This window comes from Topomyia yanbarensis, chromosome 1 (genome assembly GCF_030247195.1).
Source record: "Topomyia yanbarensis strain Yona2022 chromosome 1, ASM3024719v1, whole genome shotgun sequence".
NCBI lineage: Eukaryota > Metazoa > Arthropoda > Insecta > Diptera > Culicidae > Topomyia > Topomyia yanbarensis.
In genome coordinates, this window is record NC_080670.1 from 10,174,761 (window position 1) to 10,190,678 (window position 15,918).

The 15,918-nt window shown below is 39.8% G+C and overlaps 1 protein-coding gene across 2 annotated transcripts in view; it reads left to right on the forward strand.

Annotated features, from left to right (window-relative positions):
* LOC131676870 (ETS-like protein pointed) overlaps positions 1-15,918 on the forward strand; it is a 353,859-nt gene that overhangs the window by 8,065 nt on the left and 329,876 nt on the right. Inside the window, exon 1 of one of the 2 annotated variants that reach the window (XM_058956246.1) lies at positions 1,231-2,619. The exons of the other annotated variant lie outside the window; for it this stretch is intronic. The gene's annotated coding sequence lies outside the window, so the exon portion shown is untranslated. Of the gene's footprint in view, positions 1-1,230; positions 2,620-15,918 lie in introns of those variants that run through there. 2 annotated transcript variants of the gene reach the window in all.

A 15,918-nucleotide genomic window follows, 5' to 3' on the forward strand; every position in this document is an offset into this window, starting at 1 on the left:
ATTTTCCGATTAACGCGGTTTTTTATGCGGTTTTTGCAAAAATATATCCTTTTGAATGCAAAAGACGCTATAACTAAATCAATATGGGTATTTTCGGAATGGTCTTGAAGAGCGGGTGCCAGAAATTGATTCTTGACGCCATTTGGAATCAAAGAAGCGTCAAAAATCAATTTCTGGCACCTACTCTTCATCTTGCCGAAAATCTTCTAAGTCTTTTGCATTCAAAAGGGCTTAGAATATTTTTGCAAAAACCGCGTTAATAGCGAAATCCGTGCAGAAAAAAACTTCCAAAAATATTCTAAGTCGGTCACTGATTTTTTAAGTTTTTTTACGCGGATTTTTGAATTAACGCGGGTTTTCACGCGGATTTTCCAATTAACGCGGTTTTTTACGCGGTACGTATCCCCCACGTAAAAAAAACCTGGATGTACAAAATTTGGTTTAATCCAAAAACTTTTTTATTCTTCTCAAGCATAGAATATGGTCTGATTTTCTTAAGGGAATTTTTTTTGTTTATGTTTGTTATGACCTTTATAATATCTCAAAATTATAGGGAATGCTAAAAAATAATTATAATCGATTACTCGAAAAATATCGATTCGTGAAATATCAGTTGGCTTCATCCCACCATCAACTGATAATATTTTCGCACATACTTCCTTAGGAACTCCGAACCAGTCCGTGTTTACCCGAAGAGATCCTACAGTGCGCTGATCACTTTGCTTGAATTTTGTCCGTTTTTTTTTCTTTTCATTTCGTCTTTCCGATATTCTTCGGAAAGAGCCCCAGCAAACTACTCAAAGTAGGCACCGATAGTCGGTGTTGTCTGCGGTGCACGTGTATAAGTGGCCGGTCTTTCACCGTCCGACCGAACGACCATGGTTTTGCTTTGGCAGTGTAGGTAATTTCATTCATAAAATCAAGAATCCTCAAAACCCTCGCCCTCGTTTACAGGTCCCCCCCCCCCCCGCCTAACATCATCCTCCAATCGTTCGTCTATTTACATTTTGCTTTCGGATGGAGCAGACCAAGCAGGCGAGTGAGTGAAACGCGCCCGTTCCCTGCTTGTGTTAGTGTGGCTTAAGCCTGTTGCTAAGCCCACTGCGGCGGCTGCCGCTGTGTGGGTGAGTCGCACTGTTTCAACTTGATTGTTTTTTTTGTCTTCTTTCTGTTGATTCAGCTTTTGCTCAGGCACCTACACAACTCGCCGTCGCCGATCAGTTTGTGTTGAGCCGTTCTAAGCAGAAGTTAGTGAGAATTTTAGACCGGCCAACTCACGCCCTACCTTTGCTGCACGAGAGAAATAGTGCGTCGCGACGCTTGGAAACATTTCGTGCCGTTCCGTTCCGAAGGACCCCAGTTTTGGACAAGAAGCTTTCCGCCAAGGACACAGCCTACTTTGAAGTGTCCGTGTTTTGACTAGAATAAGAAGAAAACAGCCGTGTCTTATCAGTGACCGACTCTGTTAAATGAATGTTAGAGAACAGTGAAGTGATAAGAGCCAGTATACCGCTCTGAACTGACCGAAGGCGAAGCGTTGTGGCGAGTTGGATGTGAAAAATTCTTCGCTAACCTAGAAATAAAAAGAAGGCAAACCTTCCCCGTACGAGTAAGTTGTGTTTCGCGGAGGCGACACTTTTGATTTGACAAGCGTCGTTCGGCAAAGCAGGCAACGCCAAAGCGATTGCTGTGTGTGGTACTGACTGCTGCACTTGCGGAGGCCGATTTTGGTGGTGTATTACAGAATGAAGTTATTATTTTGATTTGGTTGGTTTTTCACTGGCGGTGGCCTGACACAGGGACGGGTAGACGGAAAGGAGGACGAGGAGGAAGAACTGATACCGAGAAAACATACAGCAGAGTGCCGAGTCGTGTGATCATCGAAACGGCGAGGGCGAGGACGGTTGGAACCGAGTGTGGGGTGATACTAAGAAGTCGAAGAAGAAAAACCGGGAGGTAAAAAGGCGAAGCAATTTGATTCATAAAAATCTTACTCGCGCTTTTTTTTATTTATTTCGCTGCGGTGCATATATGAGTTCGCGCACACGTTGATCCCCCAAGAGGGCGGTAGTGAGTTCAACTTGAGTAGCAGCTTGCCGCGCTAGTGTGTGGTTGTGTGCAGCACGCGATTAGTCGCAATCGGCGAAGCGTAGTAGGCGAAAAGTGCAAACAAGAGAGAAAGGGAGAGCGTTTATAAAATTAGAATTAAATTTACCCGAATCAGCGAGTTGTGCCGTTTGCGAGGATGGTTAGTGATTTTTTCTGCGTGTTTGGTTTATGACAAGAGGACGCTGTTTTGACGTGGTACGTTACCGGGTGCCGCGGGTCGGTGTGCTGGCTGTGGCAGTGTGAAGAGGAGACGTTTGTGTGTGCGCGATGCAATTAATTCGTTACCGCTGGGTGAAGTTTTGTGTGTGCAATCCGAACCGCGGGGAATAAGGTAAACACTGTCCGTTCAGCCAGTAGAAAAGGTGAATCTGCGCATTTCGATTGATTTGCAAATACAATCTGAGAGGAATTGTGTGATCGAACGCAAGGAAGGATCGGCATCGACGAGTCACCAGGAGCGGCCCATCGGAAGCTTCAAACAGGCGGGGAGCAGCCGTACTCTTCTGGGGCGTAAGTAGCACGGTTTTTGTTTGTTTGAAATTCATCGACTTTTATAACGACTTGAATGAATAATCTGACACTTGGTCTGAAGGTTTGAGCAGTTGTTTTGTTGTTTAGAAAACAAAACATTTGTTATTCAAATTCGGTATACATTCTCACGGAACAATCCGAAACCTTGGGCAAGCGAAACGGTTGGATATCTTTTCCGAGGGTTGCTTGTAGCCCGTGTTTGGTATAATTTCTCATTTTTACTTTACTGAAATTTGAGTAATGAACATAAAATTCCATTAATCTTCGAATCGATCTAGTTTATTTGGTGCTGCTATTGCTCTGTGTTCAGTAAGCGTTGTTTTTCAAAACCTACCGCGTACCTTTGAGCCGAAAATTTCCTAGTCTGTGACGTTTAATATGCATAATAATTTCGAATTAATCTGCGTGTACCGCAGTATTATTCAAATTCTAGTGTGGTGGTGTCGAGTGAAGTGCTGATTGCATAAGCCATTCGTCACATGTCCGAGCCACGACCAGAAAAGATACTCAGTTTCAGTAGGATTGTTGCCCTGTCCTGTATTTGCCCCGTACGCTGAAACTTATGAAGTGGAAAAAGAGATCTGTTCAACAAGTCGCTACCCCATCGTCGTACTCGACTCTCGGTACTGTTTGGACTTGCATCTCAATCTCATGACCCTGAACGCTCGAACATCCCCTTCGATACAGAACCGTACCCCCGTATCGTTGATTATCAGCTTGCGGCAGGATGCAGGAATAAGATTAATCATTATCAGTTTCCGGTTCATGCCACACGCGATGCAGCTCCTTCGCCGAGACAAATCAGCTGCATTCCTTGCGCCCAAACAAGAGGAAACTCCCAAGGCTGACCACTCGCGAGGGGTCTTCTTAAATTGTACCCTTAAAGGGCAGTGGCGGTTGAAAAGGACGACGCTGAGCACTTACCCTTTGTTCTCTGTTGGAAGTGTAAACATGGCGAAGGATTGCTTTTGCTTTTTCGTCAATGTAAGGATTTACATCCACAGAAATACTTTATCTACCGAGACAATTGGGATAGGCCACTAGGTTCGTGTTCAGAGAATGTTCCAATTTTGACAGACAGGTGTATTCTGGGCTTACAAATTATACCTATTCAATACCGCTTTCTTAAAGTAGTCAGAGTAATTTATCAACTATACTGCTGCTCCTTTATAACATTTTCTATTATATGACGGTTCCAAAGATCATGTGAAGTGCACTACACTCTTATGCGGACTATTTTAATTTTTGTTTAAATGTTTCAGATAAGTTAGCGTTACGAGAAAAACCCGAGCAGGCTTTGGACGCCATTTTTCGTCTGTCGCAGTTTTTCACGAAAAGTTATGGAAATAGACCTTAAAAAGAAATAAACTAGCCAATAATACACACTCGCCTGTATATGAACCCGGGAAAACCTGTGATGTCCCATCAGTGCTAGCAACCGGTTCTGCTACCCTCTGATTGGCATTTCTTAATAGGAAAATTTGGTAAGAATTTTAATTTCTAATTTTTCTTATTGTATGTTACATTAGTGTAAGTATATCTATTTTGATTCTTTTTATTGATTAGTTCACTTTTAAACGCTAAATACAAGATGTAAATACCTCATTCCCATCTCACAAAGCTTGGACCAAAGGAGTTACATTAACCTCTTTAACTCTTTAGTGACATCACTCCAAACATTTTACCAAATCCCTTTAAACTGAAACGGTCTGTGCAGTTGTCCCCGTTTCTTCCTCGATTAGGATCCGTTAACCGAATAATTGATGATTGAATTATTTAATTGTTAAATAATTTAGAATCTTTTTCAAGGGGAGGTTTTCATTCAAATGAACGAAAATCAAGCAAAATTTGGCATTTTTTTGCGGGTTGGTAAAAAACAGAAGGCAACCATTTTAAGACTCCAAAAGCTTATATTTTTGTCTTGATGTACAATTTTTTAACGAAGAAATGGCGCCCGTAGTGACGTTTTGAAACACAAAACTAAAAATAAGGCTCTTGGAGGAGTGCCGTAAGAACGGATAAAAAAACTTCAAATTTGATGTGATGGTGCGGTATCAAACTTTGAGATCGATTTTTTAGCCCTTTTTCCACTTTAAGGCTTCACTACAATAGTGAACACAAAGAATTTCTAGATTTTATAGGTCATTCCTCCAATGAAAAAGGTTCTTTTTCGAGAGGTCAAAAGATGAAGTCATTAAATTGAATTGATTTATGAACACGAAGCGGAAGCGTGTTTGTATCAAATTCAAAACAAAAATGGGGATTCCAAAATGGCGGACTGAAACGCGCCTTAAACAATTTTGACCAATATTTTTCGTTCTTAACCGTTTTCTGTGGTTGTTTCATAACTCACGATAAGTCTGCGATGCCTCTAAAGATCAAATCGTGAAATACGTACCTGAGACCTGTACACATGCACAGTGCAACGCAAGGCATTCAGGGGACGTGCATAATGCAATGAAAAGGTTTCTACCTGAGGCGCGCGTCTCAAGCCGAGAGCATCCCATGGCAGCCAAGGCACCGCTTCCAACGATGGCCTGTAGAAACTTTTTCTGACGCGCGGATCGAAAAACTCATGTAGTGGACACTTATACCTTTTAAAAAACGCAAAGAAATTTTTTGAAGCTTGAATGAGAACCTCCCTTAAGCAGTATTTTAGTGGGTGTCATTTCCCGTCTTTTCTGCAATAGTAGTAAGTGATTCTGACAGGGAGTTCTTCCGATAACCCAACACTACAGCTTCAGTAGGACAAATCTAAAAAAAAAAAATCCAGCGACCAAAAATCGAACCTCGATTAAGTATAATTTATAAGTTCAAACATCTAGTGATCCAAGCATAAAATGGAACAAAAGCGCCCAGATGCACTTTGTCAATCCAATTGCTCGGAGAACCATAAAAATCAAAGATTCAGTTACTCAAAGAAATTCCAAAAATTCGAAATTCAAGGATCCAAAGATAAAAAGTTTAATGTCCAAAGGTCTAAAACTTCACAGATCTGAGAATTTAAAGATGGATGATCCCAAAACTTGTTTCTATAATTCATTTAATTGGTAGGGTTCGATGCGTAAGCTTAACGCAGCCATGTGTCTTAAATATTTACAACAAATTAAAATCCATAAATTTATCAGTGCGCGTGGAGAAGCATTGCCATCTGCTTCAAAGATCGAGATCGTTCTCCCCAGTTTTCTTGGGCCCACCCCAAATTAGACCGTATTTGTTCTCATTTCTGTTAACGCCTTTCTCAGCTTTTCCGCCGTGCTCCAGTTCAGTGGAGAGTCTTCCCATCGCCACCCATTACGCTATCCAATTTGTTAGCCTATTTTCAAATTGAACGGTACTCTAGCTGAACAGATGTCTCCCTACGCTAATCACAAATAAATCGGTAACAGTTGGTTCATCTTGATAGTTGGACAATAATTTGTGAAATAATGTATTATTGCTTTAGATGTTTTAGGTGTTTTTGTCTGTGATAATTCCCGTAATGTTAAGATTGTTTGTAGTGCTGTTAAGTGGTAGACTGATTGTCATTAGTACACAGCGAGGTTTGAGCACAGATAGTCAGGTCGATGAGTCATAAAAGAAGGAATAGGGTCCTTCAGCCGCATTCTCAACACTCGAACACCGTTGTCCACGCCTGGAAAAAATTGTCCATGTTTCATCTCTAATGGAAAGGAATTCTCCGTATTGTTACATGAACTGACGAATATTGCTATCGAGTGTATGTGAAGTCGTACTTCGATTGCGCTCACTTCATAATGTACGGGAATCTTAACCCTGACTTTGTCACACTCAGCGTAGTGGCTCGTTGTTAAGGGAAACAAATTGTTCAGCTAAGTGATCATTACTTTTTATTCCTATTCAGTACAACGTTACGTACATGGTGAAACTGAATAGAAAGAACATCAGTTTGCTTGAGACATTCTCTTTAAGCAAGCGCTCAATTTCTCGGTCTAATTTTGAAGCCACGAAAACCCACGACGCAACCGTAATGACGCCGCGAAGAAGTCTCAATATCACTGAAGTGACCTTCATTCGCGACCTTCGCGATCGATATGATCCTCACTGTCGGAACGAGAACAGCGATACTTCTATAGCACAGAAAAGAGAATCCCGGAATTTGAAATTTTATAACCAGAAGACGCGCAAATGGCCCACTGAACGAGCATCCGCTTGTGCGCTAAGACGATTTCGCCTGATTTTCAGAGCAGCGTGCACTCAGTGCACTAGCGCGACTTCCGGAAGGATAGAATAGCTCACATGTACCAACTGGTTAATAGTATGTCCCTTCGATTTGCTTTTCGTGACTAGTGTCTTCGTAGGATGGAAACAAATAGTAAATTCAATGCTTGGAAGATTTATAAATTCAAAAATGGAGAAATTCGAGATCAAATGAATAAAATCCAATGATTTCAAGATAAAAAACCAACTTTTGTGTTCAAAAATCATAACACCCTTGTACGTTCAAAACTTGTGAGATCCGTGGCTTCAAAGATTAAAATCCAACAAGTAATTAAAAGATACGACTATCCAAAATCTTTCAAGTTCAAACATTCTAAGATTTCAAAACGTGAAAAGATCTAAGGTTCCAACACTCCAAAGGTCCTAGGATTTCGAGATTCTAAGATGGAATGATCCAATGATGCTATGATGGGATAATGCGAAATCCTTCCATTTCAAAGTTCTAAAAAATCGAAGCTTGAGAGATATAAAATCAATTTGAATTCGAAATGATTCAATTATTCAAAAGATCCACTGGTCCGAAGATGCAAAACTTCAAATGTACTAGGATAGAATAATCCGAAAATCCTAAGATCTAAACATTGATTACAAAATGTGAAAGGATCCAAAAATTCAAAAATGGAGTGATCTAAAATTTCAGTAAACCGAGACTATAGGTTCAACCATACAAAAAAACCAAAGATCCAAGGATCCGGTGTTGGAATGAATCAACAAGTTCAATCCTTAAAGTTCTAAAAATGTAATCGAAGAATCAAAAAAATCTCGTGTTTGAGAAATAACTTGCTTCCAACAATCAATATAAAAATGGTAGATCTGAAGATCAAAATACAGGAAAGATCCGTTTTTATCAGCCTCTTGGAGCATTTTAGGCTGACGAAATCGGAATTTTTTCTTCTTTTTTTTTAATAAACCAAAGTTGTTAAAATATTTAGTTTCTAGACATAGCCTCTTAATCCTTTCAGATTGTTTAGTATAATCTTCCAGTAAAACATTTAAAAACAATTGATATTTTTAATTTGGCACATTTAGCACTTTTAAGATAAGAAAACTGTGATCGAGAAAGTATTCACTCAAATTCAACTTATTCCATCCGCTAGAGCCTAACAAACGTAATTTCATGTGAGACTGACAAAACCAGGTCAAGCTTTCAACGAAAAGCGAAAAATCGATAATCCAATCTATTGATAAAACAATTCGATGGATGAAAAAATGCGTAACATTACATAATCAGTATGGAATCCTTCGAAATCATCGCCACAACGTAACGCAATGTTCCACAACGAATATCAAATTTCATCGATGATAGAGCAGTGGGTACAGGGTCAAGTTCTCTATGGCGGACGAACAGAACCGCTTTTGCTCTTGGTATGCATTTTTGGAGATTTTAAATGTTCGGTAAACTATCTTCGGTAATATTTTGCCTTTTTTTACTAGTTCGGTTTTGATCTAGATGACTTGACAGTGATATAAATCAGTTCTACCTTTTGATAGAAGCGTCCCAGGAAAAACTTTTTCTAGCAAAGTTGCTTGCTCCAAAGATATTTTTTCTATTAGTACTCCAAACTGCAGGCAGGTAACACTGTATACAATTCATAAAAAAACTACAAAAAATGATTTTTAACGATTTCGACATATGAAAAAAGCGTATTTTATCGTTTTCTACTGCTATGCTACTTTTAAATAGGACAATCTCTCGTGATCTGACTATGCATCATGAAGATTTGGTGTTTTCGGCAATGTGTCTTGAGTACAACTGATCTACATTTTTTATCTGCTTTGGTTCTGATCTAGCTAAGTTCAAACTGACCCAGATCATTTCAGAGGTTTCTTCGAAAAAAGCATTCTTCTATAAAATCGTGTGTTTTTTCAACATATGCATTAAGGGCACTTATAGTCCAAAATGTAATTAGATGGCGCTGTATGGTATTCCATGAAAAAACATGCAAAAATGAATTTGGAAAAATTAAGAATGAACATTGTAAAGTTATTCTTGAGAAACCAACAGTTAACATTTTGCACAACATCAGCTAACCGTGTTGGCAAAACCCCCATCAAATTGCTCCACTTACGACGAGACTCATGCATTGATGTTTGTTTGTTATCGTATCGAAGCAAGCGAGCTCAACAAATGCCATTTTTCACACTACTCTTCACTGACTGACTGATAAGATAAAACAGCGACACGGTTGCGCACAAATACACACGTAGACATATTTTCTCTTTCCATTACCACCGACTAGACTAGAGGTTTGTCCCTCCCCCGCACTACCCCTCGATCAACCAACCCAAACGATGGTTCCCACTTATCTTTATTTCGCTGTTTGTCCCATCCAAGGTACCCAAGGCAAGCTGATAGTAATTTGACGCAGGAAAAAGTAGCAGTATTTTTTTTCAAAATTCGGTTCAGTTAAATTTTCGCGAAAAAAAACAGGATAAATTTTCCACCATACCGAAATCAGTTCGCGAGTGACCGTCTGTGACGTAACGGTGATCTACCTTCCCCTCGCGCAATCCCATTCGCGTTGTCGCACATTCTTCAAAGGTGTACAAATATTTACTTATATCACCTCTTTGAAAACACCGGTTTTTTTTACGACACAACAAGAAACACCGAAAGTGAGTTTACATTTTTCTCTTTTAATACTCAAACAAGCAAGGAACAGCATCCAACCCAGTGCGCGGGTGACAGTTGTTAAGAAGATCTGTTCAGGAATTACCATGTCAATAGAGACCATGGCCGTATGTCACCCGTGCGTCTCGTAGTTGGTTTTTTTCTGCTATGGAAACGCATGGCGTACTGTGTGGCCATTGATGGACTAGAACGAAATCAAGCAGCGTGGAAGGTTCCGTTGAGTTGACGTCTTCGAGGATGGGACGTGATTTTTAATGCTTTTTTGTATTTGTTAGAAGGTTTTTCAGCTAGCTGATTCATCAGCTGATGCACTGCTCATTTGCTTAACACGTAAAAGAGTAAATGCGTGTAACAACATTCACTGCGGGGATTACTAGTTTGAAGTGTGTGTTCGAGGGTCCCGAAGTTGTCTCATCGGGACAGAGTTTTTAGGGTTCGAAATATTCCCGGTAGATGTTTGAATTCTTTTGGTCTTATCAAAACCCCCGAAAGGCTGCCATTGTGCAAACCGGAGCTTTACCAAAAGCTTGTTTCTTGACCAAGGTAACCAACTAGCTATTAGTGGACATCAATAGCAATTAATACATCGATATTTGGTCTTGGAATGATGTATTAGGTCATGCTGAAATCGAAAAATAATTTGTTGATAGCATTGTTTGGAATAGGCCTTATCTAATCCATGTGATGCTGGTCTTAATTTGGAAGAACGTCTTATAAACAACTTGAGCTGAGTGAATTGGGGACTATTGAATCAAGTTTCTTTCTGTTTACCTACTTTTTAAAATGTTTTTGGTCATCTTGAATGAATATGAAAATATCAGCTTTATTCGAATAAATGCTTTCCCTTTCAATATCGACTTCAATAATTTTATGTATTGTGACTAAAGATTCTTTTTAGTAACGTAAATATTCTTTTTCAAGCAATGCCTACTAGAGATTTGTTTCCGATGATCATAAGTTACACGTGTCTGAAGGGTGAAAGTGTTTATTGTTGTTAATTATTTTCCCTACGCATCAGTATGCCATGCCAGACGGTTTCTGAGGAAAACACAAACTTGGCGCGACATGTTTGTTTTCTTTTCTATACCTAAACCAAGTACCCTTCCATTCGAATATGGAAGTGTGCCCTCGAATATTGAATTTTATTGTGGTACTGGAGCGAGTTTTGAGGGGTTATCGTTTTCTTTGAAAATTATGATTGTTACCATTAGATTTCGACTCAGAATCGTTCGATTTCATGGAACGAAGCAAACCCGAAGACACGTTTTAGTAAGGGTTCCACCTTTTGTCGACGCATCAGTTTAGTGCAGTCGACTTTACCAGCACAACTTGTCGTTAAGTCAAATTGATATTGTTACATTAAATTAGTTATAATATTTGTGTTTCGACTTCGTCTCATCAGAATCCGACACTAACTTTGTGACAGGACTAAGCTAGCGCTGGATTGACGCTAACTCCAAAAAACGGATACACAATTTGTGTTCCTAAGCAAACCTGTAGTCAAGCGTGACATCGCAAGAAATGGAGCCTATTTCAAGCTGATAAAAACCAATCAAATCGAAACATTTGGTTTGGTTTTAACCAAAATTGTTTTCCACTAGGGAGACATAGAAATAAGAGCCGCAGTGTTACGACTCACCGCTGATCGGAGCAGTTTAGATTACATAATTTAAAAGAATCTTGTGTCGCAGTTCTCTAATTCTGGTTTGTTAGTGGCTGAATTTTGCCAAACTATCACTGGTTACGTAAGGGAAACCCTGAGTTACTTACCGATGAAGGAGGATTGCTCTAAAACAGGTAAAATTATTAGAAAAAAACAGTGGATTTTTTTTCCTCGGACAAGATTGTTGAACCTCTTCTAAACCTTATTCCGCCACGACATCGTGCATCTTACATTGACTTGCTAAGCTATGGACCGTACAATTAGAAACAATTTAAGGTCGTTGGCATAAATACATCCTGGTGGGATCACACAGTGTGGCTTTATCAGCCTAAAATTCACCAAGAGGCTGATAAAAACGGGTCTTCACTGTATTTGCCTTTTTTGGTCACTTTCTGACACAGGCTTCAATTGCCGCTGCAACTACTGAATAAATGTAAGTACCGGTAGTTTCGGTACTATAAAAAGTTTTTTGAGAGTAGAATAAATAACTTAACATTATTCCTTTAGGAAACTCAGAGTTAGGTGGTGCAAATCGACGTACCACGATTTCATCATCATCTATATATGCGGGGATTTTGGCACAAAACCAAATCGAATGCAACAGATTTTGTATTGCATGATTTCTTCACAATGATTGGTTAAACTTCTTGATGTTATCAGTATCGCATAACGCCGTTTTCACCCTTAGTAACTGCCCCACAAAGCGCACGTTTGGTCCAACACGAGTTTGTTTAAAGTCAGTTGCAATGGCAATTCTCGTAATCGGCCACTTCACTTCTGTGGCTTTCTCATTTTACTGTGCAGCCAGGGGAAAGATACTACTCTGTTTGTGCAGTGGATAAGCAACAACGCAGTAGAAATTGATTGCTATAAGAGAGGACTTTTTACTTTCTGCTCTGGGCGAGATTAGAAAGTTGGGTGTAAGTTTATCAATAAAAGTTTATTTTTTAACATTTTATTTTACTGTGGAAATTTTAAGGTTTTATTATTTTTCCAATACCGGTATTAAGGGACACAGTGCTGCAAAACCGGTTCTTGCCAATAAAGGTCGGTATTGGGAACACTAATCATGAACCGAGATCAAAATTCATTAGCTCGACGAGCACGTTTCGTAATTCAAAGATTGTTGCCTTGCTATGTGAAGGGTTTCACTTATCACTTTCCTGATAAGAAGGGAAAGGAAGGTGAAAAATGACAACAAAATACAACCACAACTGTTTTAGTAAATAGCCTAGATTCTTCACTCTTGCAGGAATAATGAACCCTACTGATAAAACCTATAGCTCTTTACTACGCTGGGTAAGGAACAACAGCATACCCTTAAGTTTAAGCTTTCTATAATCGGATTCACAAAGGTCACACGAGTACAAATTATTTCTGTTACCGCAAATTACCTGTTGAAGCACCGATTGTACGCCACTCAGAATTGCAATGATTTCTGTTTGGAATACGGTGCAGTATCTACCGAGCGAATCGCCATCAAGACTATCCTCTGAAGATGGTTTCACTTGGACTGGATTGTCGTGACCACACAAGACAGCTATATCCAGTATTGGTTTAAAAATGTGAAGATTTACTTGGGTTTGAGTCCCCAAGATTGCCAGAAAGTCTGTGTGCATTGTCTTAATTCTGAAATCGATGTGAACAGCCCATGAGATTTGAGTCAAGAACTACCCCGACAATAACTTTAGAGTCCAAGAACTACCACGGAAGAGCTATCGGCGACAAGGTTCCATAGAAGTGGTGACAGCGTACTACTTGTCTTAACGATGAGCACATATGTCGGTTGCTAAGCATTGCGTGTATCCAGTTCGTGGTATATAAAGGTACTCCATGACCTTGTGCTAGTTCCAAAATAAATTCGAAAGACACTTTGTAAAGAGTACCTTCGTTACGATGTTACGTGTTACGATAAACTCTTAATTGTTTTTAGGAAAAAGCTGTTTCATTGTTGTAGACCAGTGGTTTTCAACGTTTTTCATTCCATGTACCCCTTTCCGAATATTGATCCTTATGATGTACTCCTTTCTGAACATTGATTACCATCATTACCCTCTCAGAAAAAAAATGATTTTCTATTGGATGAAAACCATAATATTTCAATTAGAAACCTGTTCTTGAGCACTCTTAGTAGGCATCTCAATTCTTGTTAGTTTAATAAGTTTAAATTTATCCCGCATAATTCACGCCCTACAATAGTCTAATTTACCCCTGGGGGTGAATTCACCCCCGGTTGAAAACCACTGGTCTAAAGCTTTATACCTCCCCCACGATGAATTTTGCAATGATTCCCCGCCACGATAATGGAAGTTATCCTGTTGCAAGATTACAACTGGGAACTTTTTTCAAAATATTCTTTAAGTGTTCATATTCTTGTTAAGGTAGAGCTGAAACGATTCCAGCAACACTCAATCGCACATTTGATCGATTCGATTGTCCCAATTCTGCGAGCAAATACCCCAGAAGTAGAACACCTGAAAAGTAGTCAGGGGGAGTCATCGGTAATGGATCCCTACAGTCTTCTGAAGAAAAGCTCTCTCTGTTCATCGCCTAGGCATGAAAAAATATTTACTGAGCCATCCTATATTTCAGTCACATTTAGAAAACTACAGAAGAAAGTATAACTAGAGAAATGTTGATTGCCGATTCGATGTGGATTGTCCAAAGAGTGACAGATTAGAAAAATCAGGCTAGGAACCGTATGCTTGCAGCGACTACATGTTATAACTGGGACGCTGACTTCGTCGGCGTAATAAATATGTTAACGACAAAAATTAACTCGCGGAAACAGAGAGACACATTGCCAGAAACGACGTGCGATCGATTTATAAGACACGATCAACAAAATGAGGAAGGAAAGTTTCGGCACGATCAGTTCATGTTGATACGTTACTCCGTCAAATCCGGTAGTAAGTTAAAGATGAAAATAGCCTGACAACGCACAGAGAAATTACGAAGATCGTGACTAAGCTCTTGAAAGTTTGGCTCGTTATTACAAATCGGTGTATCTCCAAATTATGAACTCATAAACTAAACATGTTCAGAAAACAACCATTGTAACACGACTAATTATTTGAGTATAACGCCGTTTTCCCGGGAAATAAATAGTTTCAGAGGACGAGGTTCATTATTCATAATTTTTATCATCTTTGTTACGATTTTTGTAAACTGTTTACAATATCGTGATTTTTTCAAGAATTTTTGAAAAGATTCGTCTATTGAATCGGTGTATTGAAGGAACACAAATTATTTAGACAACAAATTTGGAAACTAACAAACGACTTCTCGACTTAACAGGAGGTAGGTGTAAAAATGAGAAATGTCGTAGTATTGGCTACTGTCAAACTCCGTAGACCACCGTATCCATGAAAACATACTCCTTCGACCTCCCAACTTTTAAAACGATCATAGTCTTTCGTTTTCGGAACTTTCTTTTAAGATGTCTGTGTTCTACATCACCGTGGTATAACTACACCAATGTAATACACAACCGAAAATATTCTAACCCTCCACCACCATCACCAGCAGCTTTCTACCTGCTCCCATTCAACATCATCGCAAGTGAATTTCGTCGCTTTCTGGTTTCGGCGACGGGCTGTATCAACGTAGCCACATCGAACGAAAGGGAACGAGAAAAAAAGAAGTTCGATCATCTCTGGTTTAAAGGTGCTTATTAAACCCACAATCGACCGGCAGCCATTAGCGCTTCACTTTCTTCTCTGTTGGTTGTGCCCCGAATGCTGTTGCTGATCAGGTCACAGTGTATTCTAACAAACACAAGTAAGAACTTCGGTTCCATTTCAAGTTGATTCGATTGATTGACATGGCATGTGAAACAGCAACGAAAATAAGACAGGATTAGCCGAACTTGACCCGTCAGCTGCTCTAATTTCATCATCTCCGATCCAGACTGAACACTTGCGTAACCGATGACGTTGGTGATGATGAGAATGACGTTCATGTCGTTCGGTCAATAACATCAGGTAGTAGGCAATGAGCGCAAAAATACGGTGGCAGGCTGCTACTTCTGCTGGTGCGCTCTCCAGTGATGTCTCCTGGCGATTGGTCGATGTTGGTAAAAGAGTGAAGAAAACGGACGGAAAGCAAATTTGAACACCATGTGCGCGCAAACTTTGGTGCTGTTGCGGAAGAGATCTAGAAGGTGCGAGGTGAATAACAGTTATTAATGTCGTTTTTGCTGGAGAACGCAGGTTTGTTCAAATAAATGGTTTTGATGGAACTAAGTTGAAATAGAAAAACAGCAGCAAGCTGAGCGATTCACAAAAAAAAATTCTCGGGAACGTTTTCAATAAGGCCTAAGTACATTGAGAAGCACCCCTTATTCACTTCCTCTTCCGCTAATAACTCAGTCACTTTTACGTGTTGTTTTACAGTCCAGAAAAATGCACGAACCTGTCACTAAGTTAGTGTTGGAGTCTGATGAGACGATGTCGAAACGCAAATTCCACAACTAATTTACTTTCGAACGAGTTAATTTCGATTTTTGCCTCTAGCACCTAATCGGGGAAGGGATCCGACTTCTTCAACTTGTTACCGTTCCTCTATTTACGTAGGCAAACACCAAAAGGGCCGAAGGCAATTTCAGCCAACCGAAAATCCATTATCCCTCGCCAAACCACCGTCGTCCTCGGTGTACGTATTTCCAGCTCATCCAAGTGGGCTACGCCGCAAAGGGGAACAACAAGAAGTGTGTGTATGGATAGAGCAGTGTTTAAAATGTACA